This window comes from Ammospiza caudacuta, chromosome 3 (assembly GCF_027887145.1).
Source record: "Ammospiza caudacuta isolate bAmmCau1 chromosome 3, bAmmCau1.pri, whole genome shotgun sequence".
In the NCBI taxonomy this organism is placed as follows: Eukaryota; Metazoa; Chordata; class Aves; order Passeriformes; family Passerellidae; genus Ammospiza; species Ammospiza caudacuta.
In genome coordinates, this window is record NC_080595.1 from 79312162 (window position 1) to 79332781 (window position 20620).

The following is a 20620-nucleotide window of genomic DNA, read 5'->3' on the forward strand; positions in this document are numbered from 1 at the left end:
TTCTGCTCTCCTTTGCCTAGATTTATAGTGGGTGCTCTTGTTGAAAAATATCTCTTCAGTGAGAGATGGGCATTCTTTTATTCAAGTTCCTTGAAATATTCTCCATCTTCATCATTCTCAGTATGTGTTTAAGGCATATGTTATTCTTCCAAGTAATTCTCTCTGCTAGATGGTAATTTTATTATCCTCTTATATGCAACAAAAAGAAATATAATTGCAATATCTTTCAACTATAATTTATTCTCCAACATCTCAGTGACATGAATGTTCTTGATATGGGTTGGAGAGAAAAAGAAAAATTATAGGACAGAATGGGTGCTGAAGGTCTTTCAAACCTGAATGACCAGATGGGATCCATCCCAGGGTGATGAGGGAGCTGGCAGATGAGCTTGCAAAGCCGCCCTCCATCATTTACCAGCAGTCCTGGCTCACTGGTGAGGTTCCAGGTTACTGGGAGCTGCCCAATGTGACTGCCATTCATAAAATATGTGGGAAGGAGGACCCTGGTAATTACAGGCCAGTTAGCCTGACCTCAGTGCCTGGTAAGGTGATGGAACAGTTTATACTGAGTGTCATCACGCAGCACTTACAGGATGGCCGAGGTACCAGACCCAGCCAGCAGGGGTTTAGGAGGGGCAGGTTGTGTTTGACCAACCTGGTCTCCTTTTATGACCATCAGACCTGCCTGGTGGAAATGGGAAGGGCTGTTGGTGTTGTCTACCTGGACTTTAGCAAGGCCTTTGACACTGTCTCCCACAGCACACTCCTGGAAAAGCTGCAGCCCACGGCCTGGACAGGAGCTCTCTGTGCTGGGTTAGGAACTGGCTGCATGGCCGGGCCAGAGGGTGATGGTGAATGGTGCTGCATCCAGCTGGTGGCCAGTCACCAGAGGTGTCCCTCAGGGGTCTGTGCTGGGACCAGCTCTGTTTAATATCTTCATTGATGACATGGATGAGGGGATTGAGTCTTTCATTAGTAAATTTGCAGAAGACATTAAGCTGGGATCATGTGTCCATCTGTGGGAGTGTAGGAGGGCTCAGCAGAGACACCTGGAATGGTTGGATGGATGGGTAGAGTCCAGTGGGATCAAGTTTAATAAATCCAAGTGCTGAGTTGTGTATTTTGGTCTAATAACCCCCTGCAATGTTATAGGCTGGGGATGGTGTGGCTGGACAGTGGCCAGGCAGAAAGGGACCTGGGGGTGCGGGTGACAGCCGGCTGAACATGAGCCAGCAGTGTGCCATGGTGGCCAAGAAGGCCAATGGCTCCTGGCCTGGATCAGGAGCAGTGTGGCCAGCAGGAGCAGGGAGCTCATCCTTCCCCTGTACCCAGCAGTGGAGAGGCCACAGCTTGAGTGCTGTGTCCAGCTCTGTGCCCTCAGTTTGGGAAGGACATTGAGACACTTGAACGCGTCCAGAGGAGGCAACGAGGCTAGAGAGGGGCTGGGAACACAAACCCTGTGAGGAATGGCTGAGGGAGCTGGGGGTGTTCAGCCTGGGGAAAAGGAGACTCAGGGGTGACTGTATCACTCTCTACAGCTTCCTGAAAGGTGGCTGTGGTCAGGTGGGGTTGGTCTCCTTCTCCAGGCAGCAACTGACAGAACCAGAGGACACCGTTTTAAGCTGCACCAAGGGTTAAATATTAGGTTGGATATTAGGAAAAATTTTTTTACAGAAAGGGTAATAAAGTTCTGGAATTGTCTGCCCAGGGAGGTGGTGGAGTCACCATAAAAAAAGACTGGATGTGGCACTTGGTGCCAGGGTTTAGTTGAGGTGTAAGGGCATGGGTTGGACTTGATGTTCTTGAAAGTTTCCTCCAACCTAGTGATTTTGAGTTTGATTCTGTGTGTGACCCCTTAATTATGTACTCTAAATAATTTTATACAATTGTCCAATACCATTTCTTAAGGATCTTTTCAAGCAGAATGAATGTTTAAAAAAGTAGTAATGGAAATCACAGATCATAGGGAAGGCCACTTAACTGACAGCAACATTCTCTAGAAAGAGTCGGTGATTTTCCTATAGTATCATTTCTAAATGGTTTTGCAAGTGCACTTCAGTCATAATGGGTATGATAATCTGGAGGAAGAGATGCTGTCGTTCAGAATACTAGCAGCTAAAAATACCAAAACCCTCAAACACCTAAATTCCCAAGCATTTCCAACTCAATTAGGTTCTTTCCTACAGAAGAGTTTAATATATTAATTTCAGCCATTTACAGGAGCCACTAGAATTTCTAATATGTTCTTTAATGGAAAACTTTCCTGAATATAATATAAACACAATTCATCATCGCCAGTCGTTACTCTGTGCTTTAATTGCATACTTCTTTTTAAAATGGAGAACTTTAAAGCATTTTGCTGTCAAGAGTGCATAATTCTGGAAATCCCTTGTTGTTACAGCATACAGCATCAGAAGCTTCTGCCTTGAATTAGAAGGAGCTTCCAGTTGTATTTTTCTTCATCATTTTCCCAGTATAGCAGTGAATGCAAATGACATTTCTGCCTGAGGCTTTTCAGTGTGTAATCCACTTATGACACAACCCTGCCTCTCATTTGTCACTTTCTGTCCATAGACAGTAGTCAGTGCTTCAAATGTGGAAATTTAAATTATCTATAAAATCTTAGAATTATAACATAGCAGAAACACTACAGTAGGTGGGGAAAACAATGAATTTTTACTACAGAATAATTATCTTATTGTTTAATATAACTGCAAAGTATCTATCACACATAAAGTTCTATTTTGTATTTGTTTTGTATTTCTTAGTAAATTCTATTCAATAATTTTGACAGGATGAAAGTAATAGTGGATTTAATACATTAAATAAAGATTCTTTCTTGTATCTGCTCCAATAAATAGAGCTACTTTCAAAATTTCTGATCATTTATTTACAAGTCAAATAGAGAGAGTTAGAAAATATTCGCAACTCAGATCAGCTGAGTTTTGTCATACCCTGAAAGGAGGGGAATAGATAAACTCTGCAATCCTAAATATAGGTCCTTAATTTTGTCTACAATTATACCAAGACTAATCAGAATTTTGTTTACTATAAAACTTGTCCATTGAATAGTAGGAGCTCACCTCAACACTTACAATGTAACAGGTGGATTTTTGGCTGTATGAAGCTGAAGGGTAAAATGCTTATTATTTATAGAGAAGCCAAGATTACACACTGCATTTTTAGATGTTTGCAGAATAAAGACATCAGGAATGTTCATCTGCAGGAAGTAATTTCCCTTACACCAGACTTCCTTTAAAAACATCTTACAGCTTGAAGTGAAGTCACAGATTACACTGGTAAAGTTATGTTATTGAAGGAATTATTAGTATTAGACTTCATGGTCTGTAAAATAGGTTGAAGACTATGTCAACATATTACACAAGTTGGTGTCAGCAATTTTGAGTACATTTGAAATTTGATGCACATCCTACATACACACATAAAAATAGGATTTGTACGTTGTTATATCCTAGAATGGTCATTCCTTCTCCCCAAACCAGAAATAGTATGAAATTAAGCATGAATGACACTTTCAGTTAGAAGTGTTCAATAGTTTAAATGTCACTCCCATTTGCTGGATGACCCCTCCTTCCCTCTGGAGCAGATATAGTGGAGTCATGGAGGAAACACTTTAACAGAGGTCTTAAAAGGGTTCATAAGAATCTTCCAAACAATTTTCTAATGAAAACTAGGGAGTTTTGCACATTTGCATAAATGCTTCTATTCCTGTTCTTCTACAGAGAATGGACAATACAGATAATTCTGGAGGTTTTTTTCTGACAAAAAACATAGGTGGCCTTGTTTCTTCTGTGCTGGTAAGCTGAGCAGGGAATGGACCTGAGCTCTGTCACTCTGTCATGTGTAGGATCCATGGCACAGGTCTTGCTCCAACTCACTGCTTCCTCAGACAGTGCCTGGATGTGCTGCAAGGTCAGCACCTGCCAGGACCACGAGCAATAGAAATTTTGGGTTTGAGCCCTCTCTTTTGTGGAAATAAGGAAGACCAGCTGTAAGGACATAGACTGCATCATGATCACAAATGTGCCTGATCTATTTCATTTGCACAGATGTTGCAAATGAGAAGAGAGGGAAAATCTACTCCTGGAAATGTTTTTCTAAAAGAATAATATTCTCTAGGTGAAATTATTCTGTGAGAAAACTTGCAAATATTTCATTAACAGCAATCAGGTTTTGTATAAGATTAAACTGAATATAACTAGATGAGCTTCTGCTTTCATGTCACATTCCCTCACTGCAGCCTGAAAGAAATGAGGAATTTTTGAGTTGCTTGCTAGTGGGATCAGAAAAAGACACTTGGTCTTCTGTTTGTGTTTGAAACCAAAAAAGAATGGCAGTATATGTGCTGCTAGAGGATTGATTTGTCACATCAATAACTAAGAAAAAAGAGAACCAAGAACAAAAGAACATTGTTGTGTTTTAAGTAATTATCTATTTATTGCTTGTGTTTTGTTTGCTTGCTTGGTTGGTTTTCATTGGTTCTTAGGTACTAATCTTTCAGCTTTACTTCTTTTTTTTCTTTTTTTCCTCCTACCTGTTGATTTTGCCTTTATCTTTTGGAAGGAAGTTGTGAAATTGTTGGTTTCTTATTGGCAAGCATGAAAGCTTGGTATTTTATCATCAGTATTCACTGCACCGTTCAGATAAGAATTCACTCTGAATATAACCCTGTGTGAGGAGATTTACTGCAAATTACTGCTCCCTGTGCAAGGTTACAAATGCCAATAAGATACTGGAGGCTCAGAGATAGTGCTCAGCCAACACGTAAGGGTCAGCTAGATAAGTAAAAGGCAGATTGCTTTCCATCACACTGATAATTTCTATTTCATTTGGCATTTTGTCCCCGCTTAATTATATACTTTATCTAAGTCAAGTAGAATCTCAGAAACTTTTCATTAAGTTTTTTGCATTTAAATAAAAAATAATTAAAATCATTTCTATGCAAAAGAGTGGAAAATTTCGAGGTATTGAACAGATCATGTTAATGCAAGCAGCCACATGAAAAGATGTCTCTAAATTGTCTTTTCTTTCTCTCAAGTGCAAGCAGTCACAGTGTCAGCACATTTCACTTGCAGATTCCTCACTCAGATCTGAGAGTTTTTCAATAGTATTCATCTCCAAAAAGGATCAAAGTTGTAAATAACCATCCATTTGCTGTCTCTAAGCCCCTAGAGCTTGCAGTTGTATTAGATTTGCTTCCACTGACCCCCCTTTTCCTAAGTACATGGGACCCTGCACATGTCAAACATGAACACAAATAACTCTGTGGACAGTAAATATAATTGGATACTACAGCACTTAAATCACAGATATTTTCAGTTTTGTTAATGAGATGTTAATGACTTGTTAATGTTAATGAGATGTTAATGACTTCCCTGGGCTGTGGTGGAGATGGTGCAGTGGGGAAGAGAAGGCAGTTGGGTTAACATGGATACACAACATGGGTACACAACCTCTTTGTCCTGCTGGGAGCCTTGGTACTGAGCAGTAGGTTCCTGCTGTGAGGTTTTCATGGGCTCTTCCCTGCTCCATGAGCCCCATAGATGGAGAGATGATCCCCAGTCCTGCACCATGGCTGGGGGACTTTCCTCCCTAGAGCTATTTTTCAGACACTTTTGGTTATCCCAGTACCCCAACACACTTGAGTGTCCTTATCTTTAGTACTGGCTAAAGAAAACCTCGCTGGAGATGAGATCATTTCAGTTTTGATTTGTTGTTTTCTGATGTGGTTCACTATTGCTGGTGCTCGTGATATGCTTGTTCTGGACACTATGAGTGGGACTTCTTGAAGATTTACAAGTTGTTTTGCTGATTTGGCTACTTCCTTGGTTATAGCAAAATGATCCTGCTGCCTGGACAGGGGGATGATCATGCTTTCAATTATTAGACCTCTGATTTATGAAGAATCTGACTGGGATTCAACACATACATAGATTTTTATCCTGTTCTGGAACGAGATCCAGAAATGCAGTCTGGACTGTATTAACCTGTACTCTTTTAGTCTGCACTTGACCTTCAAATTCTACTGCCTTAAGTAGAGAAATTTGTAACCAAGGAAACATGAATTATTTCCCTTATTATTCAGTAAATTTGTCACAAACTGCAGAAAACATCCATCCATTAGCACTCTAATGCTAGAATGTTGTCCTACTTCCTTTCCTGTAATTTCTTTCTGTCTTTGATAAATGACTTATAGCTTCAATGTCAGATATCATGGATATACGGACCATAGCAGAAGAAATAAAAAGAAAAAAGCAATCATGCTCCTTGACAAATATGAAGAAAGATTTATGATTTCTCTTTCCTCTGCAGATGAAAGGTTTCTTGCAGAGCTCTAGTACATTTCCCAGCAGTTCCCTCTGAAAAGGGCTGTGGTGGAGGGGGTGGTGGCTCTGTCAAAGATCCCAGATTGTTATGATTATCTCTGGTTTTAATTAACAGTTTTGACACCTTTCAGACAGACCTAATTCTGAGAAAGTGCCGATAAGAATAGTGATAATGTTATGATTAATGCACATAATCAGGACTAGAAAGACCAAAGTTAATACTGTAGGTTGGCTACGGAATTCTCTGCTCTGTTTAAAACAATGTTCAAGATTTCCTAAGCTTTGTTAGACCCTAGCCAGGCTAAATATTGGAGAAAATATGAACATGGCTTTTTAGTGAAAGGGAGAAGATGATTGGAAATAATCACTTAATGCCAAATGAACTCTTTGGCTTCTACTGCAGAAATAAAAATGACATCCTGTATGACTTAAAGATAATACTGAATTTTCCATTCTTTGGGGTTATATATTTTAGTTTTTTCTTTCTCTGTCTGCAGCCATCTGAAGTGTACCAAATAAACAAACATGCACAAATCAGAAGAGTTTCCCACATTGCTATGCATGCAGATTTGTTGCAAGTGGGAGTCATCCAACTTGCAGGGAAACCTTTCTGTGAAATTTCTTGACAATTTAAGTTGAAAATCAAGGTGTGAAATTGTGAAGGTGAAAATAGCAATGAAATTTTTCAGAGCCTTTTACTATAAGTACATAATTTATTATTATCTGTCATAGTACCAAAACAATTGGTGATTGAGGAAAGAGAAGGAAATTTGACTTGGTGTGTACAGAAATTAACATTAGTTCAAAGCCTTCCAGTGTAACTATATCACATTGGCAAAATGATATGATTTATGGACTGTTAATTAAATCTCCCTTCTCTCTGTCATTACAAATATATTTATCCATACAACCAAGCCATAATTATCTGATGACTGTACATGGCCTACTGATGAAAAAGTATACTCAAACAACTCAAAACTTGGCAAATATGACAATAAAAGACAATCACAAGCAGAATACTTGTCAACTATTCACAAATAAAATTGAACATACAATCAATAAATAGCCCACACATTTTCTGTAATCATGTAATGAAAATACTTTTATAAATATATTGAGTGCAACCTCAGCCAGTTTGCTGATGACACTGACACCAGGCTGTGTGATGTGATCAAACACCTGTGCAAACCTCATGAAGTTGGATCAACAAGGCCAAGTGCAAGGTCCTGCACCTGGCCCTGGGCAATCCCAAGCACAAGTACAAGTCCAGCCTGGGTGGAGAATGGACTGAGAGCAGCCCTGGGAGAAAGGACTTGGGAGTGTTTGTGATGAAAACCTGGACATGTGCACTCACATCCTAGAAAGCCAACCACTTCTTGGGCTGTATCAAAGGATTATATGGTTCAGATTAGATAATGGGGGCAAAAATCACTGAGAGGGTCATACACTGGAATAAACTGCCCAGGAAGATGGGGGAGTCACCATCTCTGGCAGTGTTCAAGAGGTGTCTGGATGTGACATTTGGGGATATGGTTTAGGGGTGATTTTGTTAGTGCTGGGTTGACAGTGGGACTACATTATCTTGAATATCTCTTTCAGCCTCCATGAGTCTGCAATGAGCACTGTGACCAGCGGGGCAAGGCTCTCATGAGCCCTCACCTGGAGTACTGTGTCCTGCTCTGGAGTTCTCAGCATGACATGGACACGGATCTGTTGGAGCAAGTCCAGATGGAGTCACAAAGATGCTCAGAAGGTTTGAGCACATCTCCTATGAAGACAGGCTGAGAGAGTTGGGGTTGTTCAGACTGGAGAATAAAAGGCTTCTGGAAGACCTTATGGCACCTTTCAGTAGTACCTAAAGGGGATTCTATTGGGCTGGAGAGGGACTTTTCAAAGGACGTGTGACAACAGGATTAGGGGAAATGGCTTCAAACTGAAAGAGGGCAGGTTTACATCAGACACAAGAAAGAAATTCTTCATTATGGGGTTGATCAGACATTGGCACAGGTTGCCCAGAGAAGTTTTGTACTCCCCATTCCTGTCAGTGTTCCAGGCCAGTTGGATGGGGCTTTGAGCAACCTGGCCTAGTGGAAGGTGTCTCTGCCCAAGGCAGGGCATGGAACTCGATCATCTTCACTGTCCCTTTAAAGGAAATCTGTTCTACAGTTTTATGATTCTACATTCAAAGTATTTTATTAAGAACCACCTGTGGCAGTTGCTATAATAATATGAATTCCTTTATTCTATCTGGCTGATAAAGTTACCTAAGGTAGGGGTTTTTATTTGAGAATAACTTTAAAACTAAAAAATATCTAATTATTGTTACTATATGTGATTGATCTAATGACAATTATATGGGAATTAGCTTTGCCCAGCAAATAAAAGCTATATTTATGGCAGTCAAGTCTATTTATTATAATGTAAGCAATCTCTTTCATAAAATGAGTTGTGCAAGGATGCATTTCTCATCACTTGATCCATAAAGGGAAAATACTGTCATTAAATATCTTTGAGCTCTAGCAGCTCCAGATAAAAATTCAGTAGTCTTAGAACAAAGTTGGGTTTTTCTCTATACAGTCTCATTATCTGGTCCATAACTTCTAGTATACATAACATTATTGGACTCCATTACAAGAAGCATTAAAATGGAGCAGTAGAATATTTTAACTGTTAACATGCAGAAGAATATTACAAAAAGTTAGATTTTTGTGCCTCTGTAAACGCTCACTAAACCTTGATTTTCTTATTTGCTTGAGTAAATAAATTATAATTGTTACGAGAGTTCAAACAGCTAAGATTACTTCTTTTTGCTGTAGTATTCTGCATTTGCATAGCACCTCTCCTCTAAAAGGCTGACTACATGTGATAGGTAACTATTGAAAGTTATCTATCGTATGTCTTTTCTTTACCCTTCAACCACATCATTTGGCCTCTATTTCTTGTTTTCTACTATGTTACTCCCTATTCAGGATTATGGAAGGCCTAATGCTGGTGGAATTGCTATTGTACTATTTATCAACAGAGAATAAAATATCAACAGTGAAATGGGAATAATTACTAAATGTCAGAAAAAGAGACAGGTGAAAGCATTCTATAGTTCTGATATTACTGACATTACATTTCTGTGAAAAATTTAAGAAAACAAATTCTTTTTCTTCATAATATTCACTGGATCCAGTGCAATCACAACTTCTTTTGTAATAAAAAACAAGAAAGCACCCTAAAGTAATCAGATAATTAATTTTGGGAAAAGTACATGAGATAGAAGGGAGAGTTTTTGTCTATGGTACAAAACTTTTATCACATCTACACAACACTGCCATCCATCACACCAATTTCACTTGATTCTCTATGCATTTAATTTGATTTGTTTTTCCTGCCTTCTATCTCTTGCTGTGGTGTTTTGGATGCCCACCAAAGCTACTCTATCTCTGCCCTCCTCACCTGGGCAGGTGAGAGAAAATGTAACAAAAGGCTTATGGTTGAGGTAAGGGCAGGGAGAGATCCCTCCCCAGTGACTGTCATGGGCAGAACAGACTGAGCTTGGGAAATTAGTTAAACTTATTAACAATCAAAAGCAGAGCAGGAAAATAAGAAATAAAACAAATTTTAAGACACCTTTTTCCCTTACCCCTCCCTCCCTCTAGCTTAACTTAATTCACAGTTCTTTATTTTCCCCTCCCAATGGCTCAGGGAGGTGTGGAAAGGGGGTTATGGTCAGTTCATCACATGTTGTTTCTCCTGTTGCTTTCCCCTCAGGGAGAGGAGTCTTTCCTCTACTCCAGCACAGGGTCCCTCCCACAGGAGACAGGCTTCCAAGAACTTGTGCAACCTGAGAGCTTCCCATGGGCTGCAGCTCCTTGTGACAGGGTCCTTAGAGTGAATCCCTCCCAAGGGATGCAGTCCCTCAGGAACAGGCTGTTCCAGCATGGGTCCCCCATGGGGTCACAAGTGCTACCAGCAAATCTCCTCCAGTTTGGGCTCCTCTCTCCATAGGCCACAGGTCCTGCCTGGGGCCTGTTCCAGGGTAGGCTTCTCACAGGGCCACAGCCTCCTTCAGGCACCCACAGCTCCACTGTGGGGTCCTCCATGAGCTGCAGGTGGATCTCTGCTCCGCCATGGATCTCCTTGGGCAGCAGGGCAAAGCTGCCTCACCAGAGGCTGCACCAAGGGCTGCAGGAAAATCTCTGCCTGAAGCACCCCTCCTTCTGCACTGACCTTGGGATCTTCAGGCTTGTTGCTCTCTTGTGTTCTCACCCCACTCTACTCCTCTATGTCCACAATTACTTCTGCCCAATACATTTATTTTTCCTTCTAAAATGCAACATCACAGAGCTGTTGCCACCACTGCTGACTGGCCTGGCCTTGGCCAGCACTGAGTCCCTCTTATAGCTGCTGACCTTGGCTCTGTTGGATGTGAGGAAGCTCCAGGCAGCTTCTCAGAGAAGCCTCCCTATTGGACCCTCTGATATGAGAGCACTGCCATGCAAACCCAAAACATCTGCTCTCTATCCAAAACAGAGAGACAACAGACAATTCAGCTGCCTGAGCCTAAGCATTCCTGTCCATTTGAGTTAGCCTAGAGATGCCTCCAGCTGCTGCTACAGAATGGTGCATGACGTGCCAAGATGAGTGTTGCAATTGTCAACACCATGCAGGTGCTTGGGCAGAGTGGGACATCCCAAACCACGTGTTTGGGGGTCTGAGTTGAGACCACACATATGGACATTTTCAAAATATAACTCATCCTCTTTGTTTGAGCCATGTCGCTCACAGTGATGAAGTGCATTAGGAGGAGGTACCTACCCTTTCTGTCCATTTAGCAGAGAGAGTTGAGAGATTTCATTCAGCTGGTTTCTGTGGCTATGCTTGCCACTAAATATGTGTTCATCATAACTGACAAAAATGGAAAAAAAAAATATTCAAACAGTAATATTTCATAATATCAAATTCAAAAATCACACCCAAATTGGAAGCACCACCCAGTCTTCTCAAAAGTGTCAGTAGACATTAAGGTTATCCTCCCATTGTGAAACTTAATCTTCTACTGGGACAAAGCCATTGGAGATTAATTAGGAGTAATGATCTGTGGGTAAGTCTTTAAAAAGAGGACTGGAATACTTTTTGTGTTGCTGTTGTCATTGCAATTGTCAGATATGTCAACACAGAAGATAATGAACTTTGGAGAAAAAACCTCTATTGGATACTTTTAAAAATATGTTAATAAACCACACAAAATGGTATCTTCCATAAAAAGCTGAAGCTGGCACTGAAGTCCCAGCAAATGAGTAGTTCAAAAGTTAGAAAGTTAGTTAGGCCTCTCCAGTTTAGGCATTGTTACGTTTTTAATTTGCAATAATTTCTTGGCCACAACGGTACAACATCCTTCTAATCTTTCCTGACTGATCTGTTCAGATTTGTACAAACACACCTTAATAGTCTTTGGCTCATGGATTAAAAAGCAGATGCCTGACTTCTCAGGGGTCTGTCCCAACCCCACCCTGCAGAGTTGGTCAGGTGCCCCATCACAGACTGTGTCTGCTTCCACAGAAGGTCCAGAGCCAGGCAAGGATCCAGTACAGCAACTGAAGGTAAATCCTGTAATTATTCTTTAGGTAGTATGAAAAAAGGCAAAAGATTTTTGAAAAATCATCTTTTTGCTGAATCCAAAGCAATTACGCAAACAACTAATAATCCATTGCTTATTAGTACAACATGTTTTTTTCAAGCATCTGGACGTGGGTGTTAAATCCCAAACAGCTGTTAGTGATTCCCTGCTGTATCCCTGTATTTTTATTATTGTAATCCATGTATCTCTTGAATATTAGAAGCATTTTAACACATAGAGTTACCAAGCAACTGCTCAAGAGAGCTTTATCATATGCACATTTCTTGCATGCTTCATGAGGCTGCTCTGTGAACAGAATTATCAAAGCACAGGAACAGAAGACTAAGCTGGAGAAAGAGACCAGCTAAAGGAGACAGCAATTTTAGAGGACTAATTCTATGAAACTCACTCTATTTAATAAACATCAAAGACTCAAAGAGCATAGAGGCTGTTAACCTTCTGCAGCTCCAGGCTTCACATTCTGACATGTGAGGCTGGCTGCAAGCTTCATGCTACAAGAAGGATTTTAAAGACTTTAGCCTTTCTATCTTGGCCCTAGAATTATACTTGTGTAGAGGATATTCTCAAACATTCAACCTAATGACCCCAACATAAATGAGCAGCTCAATATGACAGTTTGTATGTGGTAGCAGTGCTCCTACAATGCAGTGTCAGCATTCCTCATTCTATTTAGTCTAATTTGTGCATGTTTTAGTAGCACCTCATCACATTTTTAGGCCTTTTCTCCAATATCAAGAGGGCTCAGACATTACATCTTTTATAAAAACCAGGTATTTCCTGTAATCACATGATTTCTCAAACCTGCAGTGCTTGGAAGCAAGCAACTATATATTTGTTTTCTATATTGGTCAGCATACTTTGATTATGGTAGGAGTCTAAGAAACTGACATGCCATGGTGTTTTTTGTGAACTGCAATTCATATACACATTAATGCTTAAACTGTAACAAATATACAATTTAATTAGAGATTTGAGGAGAAGATGGTAATAATGTTCCTTTCTGGAAAATTAGGTGTTTCTGAGAATGATGATATCAAACAAGACTAGAGCATTAAAAAAAGTGAGTATATGAGACATGAAATGTTGTTCATTGAAAGGATTTTGGGTTTAAAGCTAATACTTTATTAGAAAATATTGATTTTTCAGTCTGAAAAAAACAAGCTGTTTTTCTTTCCTTCTGTACTTCTAACTCCCAGTGTGCTATGGCATTGTAGAATGAATTTTCTGTGTTTTTTTTCTAGCAGTAACGCCCACAAGAGGATCTGCAGGAGTTAGCACATCTCCTGCAGAGCTTGTGTTCAGGCAAAATTAAGAAATCTTTCTGGATAGCAGCTGACATGGAATAGAGCTATTTGTCTTTTCCCTGTAACCTTGAGAACTCCAGCTTCCAGGAACACAGCTTACTGCTATGCTAACAGGTCTGTTGCTGACAGGCAACTGTCTTAGGCTTTACTGCTTGCCTTGGAAGCAAAATAAATACATTTACTGGCTGCTATGCTTCGACTCATGTTGAAGTTCAAGCAGAGCAAGCACCAGTGTCTGATCTCCAAGCTGGGTAGACTGTTTCTGTATAAATGAGAATTTTCATGTAGAAGTGCAGTATGCTTTCACATAGCTAATCAAATGGGATAAAAACATGCTGAAAAGCTGTAGCATCCGTATTTCCCATTAAAAGGATGCTCACCTTAGAGTCAAAGAAAGTGAAAAGCTCTACAGGGTAACTTGAAAAATATAGTTGTATGTTATTAGCAGGGCAAATGCGATAGTTTTTCCAAAGTATCCTGGGTCAAATTTATTTCAGGTTACATGGAATACAAATCTACATCAAAAGCTCTGGCAATCCTTTCCTGAGCAAGTCTCCTACCAGCACTGACGTAGTGGTTGCCATAAATTGCCACCAGGGAAAGGGAGCACTGAAGAAAGGATGGGATGACTTTCTGTCCCACACCTAAAACCATAGTGGGAACATAGCAACAGCTGAGCAGGAGAATACAGCATGTTTCATATGGCATAGAGAGCATGATAAATCAGGTAGACTCACACTGAGACCTTTTAATTTTTAAGTGGTTTATCACAACATGTGAACCTTTGTTTTATGTTGAAGATTTGCTTATGGGATGCCTTATTGGGTCCATTAGTAACTGGCCATGCAATTTCAGACATTAACATCTGCTTCTCTTCCACTAAGCAGCTCTAAAGTTAAACCCACAGCTGTATGTCATAAAGCATTAACCCCCCAACATCATCTCAATGACTCACCTTTGTTAGCAAATAGGCCTACTGATTTTTGAAGATGGACTAGCAAAAGTCAACACTAGAATGGCACAAAGCATTGTAATGGTCATGCTGTTTCAGGCATCTTTTCTGGAAATGCATACACCAGCCTTTTCCCACCCACCTGAGGAACTGTGTAGGATAATAAAGATCATTTAAACATCCTTCCTTCAGACTGCTCCGTTTTAGCTGTAGAAGGAACATGGCATTGTCAATAGAATATGCTCCTACTAAACTGCTTTCTGTGTGTAATATCTGGAAAAAGAAACCAACTTTATATTTCCTTTTGCATAATGCATTAACACCCTGTCACCTATAAATACTCAGACTCAACCTCCTGTCAGATTCCATTTGTATTTCTATTTAATATTTTCTTCCCCTCCTTTCAGCACACTCTTTGATACTCTTTGCCTTTTTACTGGTTTCTTGGGACCTTGTCTGCACATGAAATTAATTTAGCAACTCCTTTTGAATATTCCTGCTTTTGAATCTTACTTTTAGGCTGATTTAATTTCTGAAGTAATTTAAATGGTGATAAAATACCCTAATGAAGATTTCTAAATACATTGGTATTCAGGAAAAAATACTGTAGATTACAATCATTCTCTGCCTTAATCCAAAAGAACATTTTATTTCTGGGCTTAAAATAAAGCCTATTGCAACTGAGACTCTCCCTAGTGAAGTGAGACCATGATTGATGTTGAAAATATAATTAAATGAATAATATAATGTAATGTAATTTGTAACTATAACATAGTTCTACCATAGCAGTCTTTTTGAATTCTACTTTAATCATATTTGATATAGTTCCTGGAAGCTATGAATGATTCTGGGAATAGCGGATTTCTTACCTGATAGACTTCTACTTTCTGCATAACTATTGCAATATGGAAGTGTCCAAAGATCTTCTACAGTGAATACTGTTAATTTGATTAATATGGTCTGTTTAACTGATTTTGTTTCTTCTATTTGTTGTCCCTCTCATCATTTTGAGCCACTAGCATGGGGGTTCCCACATCATTGGCTATGGATGGAATCTGGAGATTTTGAATAAAGAAAATTTGTCTCTCTCAATTTCTGACTTCTTTTATCATGCAGGCTTCCTCATCTGGACATCTTCTGAGCTCTGGTGGACTGCTTTATTATTGGGATCTTGAATCCACAACTGCCTCCTCTTCATTCTTGTTCTCCTCTTCCTCCTCCTTCTCCACGGTGTCTTCATCTGTCTGCACTGCAGAATGAGAAATGTCCCAGGGGGACGCTCAGCACTGAGACCCTTTTCCTACACTCAGCACTCTTATTTCCCTGCCTGCTTCTGGAAATTTCCAACAATATGTCTCCAAGACAAATCCTATGGCAATCTTGGGGGACATAATGATACCTGCTAGGAGGCAATATCATTAAATCTACCCATTTCCCAAATGCAAGCATCCCTTACTCTCACTCATGCGAGGCAGCAGGCAGGTTGCACCATACCTGCAGAAAAGCTGCAAAAATTGATTTTTTTGGACCCTAAGTTCATCAGATGTGGGCATGTGGCTTAGTGCTGTGCTATATGGTCACATGCAATCTGTCACAGAGGGAGATAGATCAGGACTGGGGGTTGTTTTAAATGATGAGTTTAATTTACTCAACATTCTTACTCCTTCACCATCAGTTTCCCTAAAACAAAGAAAAATTTATTATTATCCATTTCTACCAGTGAAACTCTTCGTAGAATTGGCCTTAAAGACACAGAAAATTACATCAGTGCAATTATATACATTGTTGATGCCAGTCCTGAAAATTTTATCATTTCTTTTTGTTTGAAAAATACATATGTACTTGTATACATATATTGCAACTGAGAAAAGCTACTGCTTAGCAAATAAAAGCATATTGTCAGTGTAAAATTTGTCACAATCCCAATTTTCTACAGACTCTTACAATGGCACATTTTTCTACCAGCTTTTTTATGTCATCAGTGCACTTGCTGAGAGTAGATAGATTCTAGGGGTTTACACAGGTTAAATTACCTTATGACATTGTATGATTGCTTTGGAACACAGCAATATATCTACTGCATGCAGTGCTTGGGTCCTAGGCACTAGCAGCATTATTTAAAGCAAGGAGCTGTCATGAAGATTCTGCACTCACTCTTTGCCCCAATTCAGTTCAAGAGGAGGATACAGCTGCTTCATGTTTTGAAAGATCTTAGCAAAAGAAATCATATTTTTTGTTCCACACTTTTTATTCTGCTTCAGCTATTTACATAGTTAGGATACAAATTGAAATAAAGATTTCTTGCATTTAAAATGTAGTGAGATCTGATCTCCCATTGAAGGGAGAGGGTTCAGGGGCTGTAGTTTTATTATCAGTAACTTTGGACATCTGCCCCTGATCTTTCCCTAGGCCTGGGATTATACCAGTTATTTTCTGCATTGATGAAGGAGGAAAATAGAAAGAGGAACAAATGTCAACACAGTGATGTGTTTAAAAGGTCAGAATTAAACATGGAGTTAGATCTGCCATGGGACAGGACAGCAGTGCACTAAAAAGGGAATGACCATCCCTGAGGAAGTGTCCTGGCAGTTCTGCACCAGGGCAACAGCCAGGAGTTTTCACTGGGTTTGCCAGCAAGGGCACAGCTCCCTCCACAGTGGCATCGGGGACATGAAAAGCCATCCTCTGAACTCTACATGGACTCCACAACTCTGCCCAGCTGCCAGCGGCTCTGCACTGGCCCTGAGGCATGGAGATGTCACAGTTCCAGCCTCTTGAAAATCTCCTAGGCAGCTTCCAAGCCATTGTCAGATCCCATTGACAACAGACCTCAAGGCTCCTCTTTCTTGTACGAAAACAAAACAAATATCTGATATTTCCCTGATTTTACTTCATAATATGTAATATGACTGGAAACATGTCACTTGTAAATATGGACAATATTTAACCTAACCTAATATCTTAAGCAATTTACAGATGTGATTCTTCTGCCAAATGCTAATTAGGGTAATATAGTTAACAATCTGTACTAGGACTAGATCTCTAAAGGATGTGCAGAAGTTCTCCTTAAGAATCTGGTGCTTTTCTTTTAACAATCCTTCACACTCACGTTATGATGAACCCTATAGGAATTTATAGGAATTTCAGAGCAGTCTGGACCCTTGAGGATGCCATTAAGGAGCTTGCAGAAGGCCTGTCAACAACTAGTCAGTACTCTCACCCATCCACCACCTAAAAGTAATTAAACTAATTATGAACAAATGTCAGTGAAATCATAATATTTGCTGCAGGATGATAAATCACAAAAGAAACAAACAAAGAAACAAAAACATAAAAAACCAAACGAAACAAAATAAATAAAAGAAAATAAAAGAAAATAAAATTAAAAAAAAAAAAAAACACAAAAACTCCCATAAAACCCCCATAAAACACCAAAGTAGTTGTTAGTCATAGGGAAATATAAACAACAAGCTTTCCCTTCTTCTCCTTCCTCCTCCTCCTCTTCTTCTTCTTCTTCTTCTTCTTCTTCTTTTCTCCTAATATATTTCATTTTGTTTGTTCTGAGCACCATCTGCTGGATGTTGCCAGCTTGCACTAACATCCCTGCCAGAGTGAGAACAGGTTATTCACACACACAAGCTGAGTGAGGCAGACCCTGCTGTCACATACAGACACCACCCTTCATATAAATATCCTCCCAATCCTCATATAACATAGGCAACTGACATATGTTTTATCATTTATTTTTAAACACAGGAGAGGCACACATAGGTCATGGGTTGCATCAGTGTTGGAAGTGCTAAAATAAATCAGTGGTCAGTGGTACAGCTGAGTGCTCCTGTGTCAGGCACTAATCTGCTCTTATACAGGCACAGAGTGTGCTTGGACAAAGACAAGCTTTAATCCTAATTATCAGACTCATGTTTACTTGGTGCTAAAAGGTGTAAAAAGAAGAGTTTAAACTTCCACTTTTGTTTTAGGCTTGCCACCCTGCCTTGTGACCACAATCTGATGTGTTTGTTCCTTAGAAAGTTCCAGCAGAATTTCTCTAAAATGTTTCTCCAAAATTTCACTGACTCCAGTACCTCCCCATTAGAGCCTACTAGACTTGTATAAGGAAAACACAATCTGATCTCATTTGTAATCCTCAAGACACCTACTTTAGAAGCTTTTCAAACTATGTGTATGTAAGCCATGATATTAAAGTGTCCACAATGGTCTTTATTAGCTGCTGCTTAATTTATTTTTACATTAATTTTGCAAACATTAAGGGTTTTGGCAGGTGTTCATGCAAATCTTGGGGGAAATATAGTAATGTTGTACATTGTTATCTGTGCTGAGTCACTAAAATACAATCATTATCTGTGTGGACCTGATACAGTTGTGAAGAGAACAAAACTCTTTTGAGCAGAAAAGTATCCTTGACAGAGCTATACTTTGAAGAGGGAATGAGATAAAGAAGGAACCCTCTCTTCCAGAATTGTCTTTTATTTTTTGCCACAAACTCCCTGATTTCTCCCTGAAAACTGAGGCAAATGAAGATGTTGCTAAGGGCAAAGGCAAAACTAACTAGTGCAGAGGGAAGGAGCAAAACAGAACGTCTTGAATCATATTTGAGAGGGATTCTATCCATGTGCCCTAAAATGCAAGCCACTTACTCCATAAAGAGCACATGCAAACAGAAACCACTTCAGGACAATTTTCACTTGTCAGTTTTCCTTTGGCAGCACAGGATACATAGGCCAAATCAAATATACCATCTACAGTGTTTACTAGAAATAAATTCCTTCTACATTGGATTTTATTGTGACTTTATGAAGAATATGGGAGTCTAGGTAATAGTATGTGTCTGCAAAGGGTACATCAAGAACAATCATTGTATATGTTAAAACACCCTCATAATCTCCTTAGAGACTTTCTTTTCTGAAAGGAAAAAGATTATGAAAATGTGAAAATGTTTCTTTTTTTTTTCCTTCCTTAGTCCCATTGTGATTGCTCTAGTATTCCAAAATATAATATTCAAGGGTTTATAAGCAAAGTAATAGATTGCTGGGGGTCAAAATAATAAAAAAAAAAAGAGAAACCATTTTACGCCATCATCAAAAGATGAAATCAACAACATTATTGTTAATAAATTACTCTAGATGGCATACCACTATTGCCACTGTGATCCAACTAAGTAGAAACAAAAATATTTAAGATTTATGGAAAGATCAAGGAAGTTGATGTTCTTATTGCCTGAAAATATTCTTGCAATGTCTGACAATATTAAAACACATCTACTGAGGTAAAATCAGGGAGTTGTGCCATAATATAGGTTGAAATGGATTGTTGGAAGTCATGTATCCAGCTCCCCACTCAAAGTAGAGCCACTTGCAAAGCTGAATCCAACTTTGAAAGCATAAGGTGGTCAGAGCTTTGTCAAGCCTAACTTTGTATCTAAGGATCAAGATCCCACAGTCCCTCTGAGCAACCCATTCCAACCATTTATCAACCTCATTACAGTAATTGGCTTTGTCTTACTTCTTAATTGGGATTTTAGCTGTCTGCAGCTTGTGCCCACTTCCCCCAGCAGTGGAGGCTGTACATCTCTAGGAGGAATCTGGCTCCATCCTCACTGTAAACACTCACTAAACTGTTGGAGAAAAAGCAGCTTGTTTGCTCTTCCATGGGCTGGACAAACCCATCTCTCTACAAGTGTCTCCATGTCTCATGTGCCAGTCCCCTGGTCATCTTGATGGCCCTCTGCCATACTCAGCTCAGCTAATCAGTGTCTTCTTTGTGCTGAGAAGCACAAAATTGGATGTAGTACTTTCAAGGCAGTCTTGGGACTGCTGCACTGAATAGCCAGCAGCAATCACTTCCCTCTTCCTGTGCCTGTGGTCTCTACTAGTACAGTCTTTGATGTTCTTAGGCTTCACTGCAGTACATAGAAACCAGCTGCATATAAACCAAACACTGCTGGGTATTGTGTTGCTCTAATATGATTGTAATGTTGTTGTGCTGGACTATAACTGAATTTCCAGAGGAAAATGTGTCATTAACTGCAGTTGTTATTTAATTAATAAACATAACTTGTAAGCCATGTTATCTATTTTAATGTCTTAACAAAGTTTTGTAAACTGGAGAATCCCTCCTAAGAGCTATACAACAAACTACCATGTGGAAGACACAGCAAATGCAACTGCAGTAGAAGCACACACCCCTTTGCACTGCTGCAGTCAGTTTTATCCAACACTAATGAAGTTTGTAGAACTCCTACAGAGCAGATAATTATTACATTATGCAGAGGGGAGGAACTGAAGCATAAATAAGCAACTGAACTAATTTTTAAGTCCGCATTTATGGCCTAAATGACCTCTTACTGAGTGGGAGTTTTAGGAATGAT

At 39.5% G+C, this 20620-nt stretch overlaps 1 pseudogene; it reads left to right on the top strand.

Annotated features, from left to right (window-relative positions):
* The first annotated feature begins 367 nt into the window (after nucleotides 1-367).
* LOC131555461 (uncharacterized) lies at nucleotides 368-7885 on the top strand (annotated as a pseudogene).
* The last annotated feature ends 12735 nt before the right edge of the window (nucleotides 7886-20620 follow it).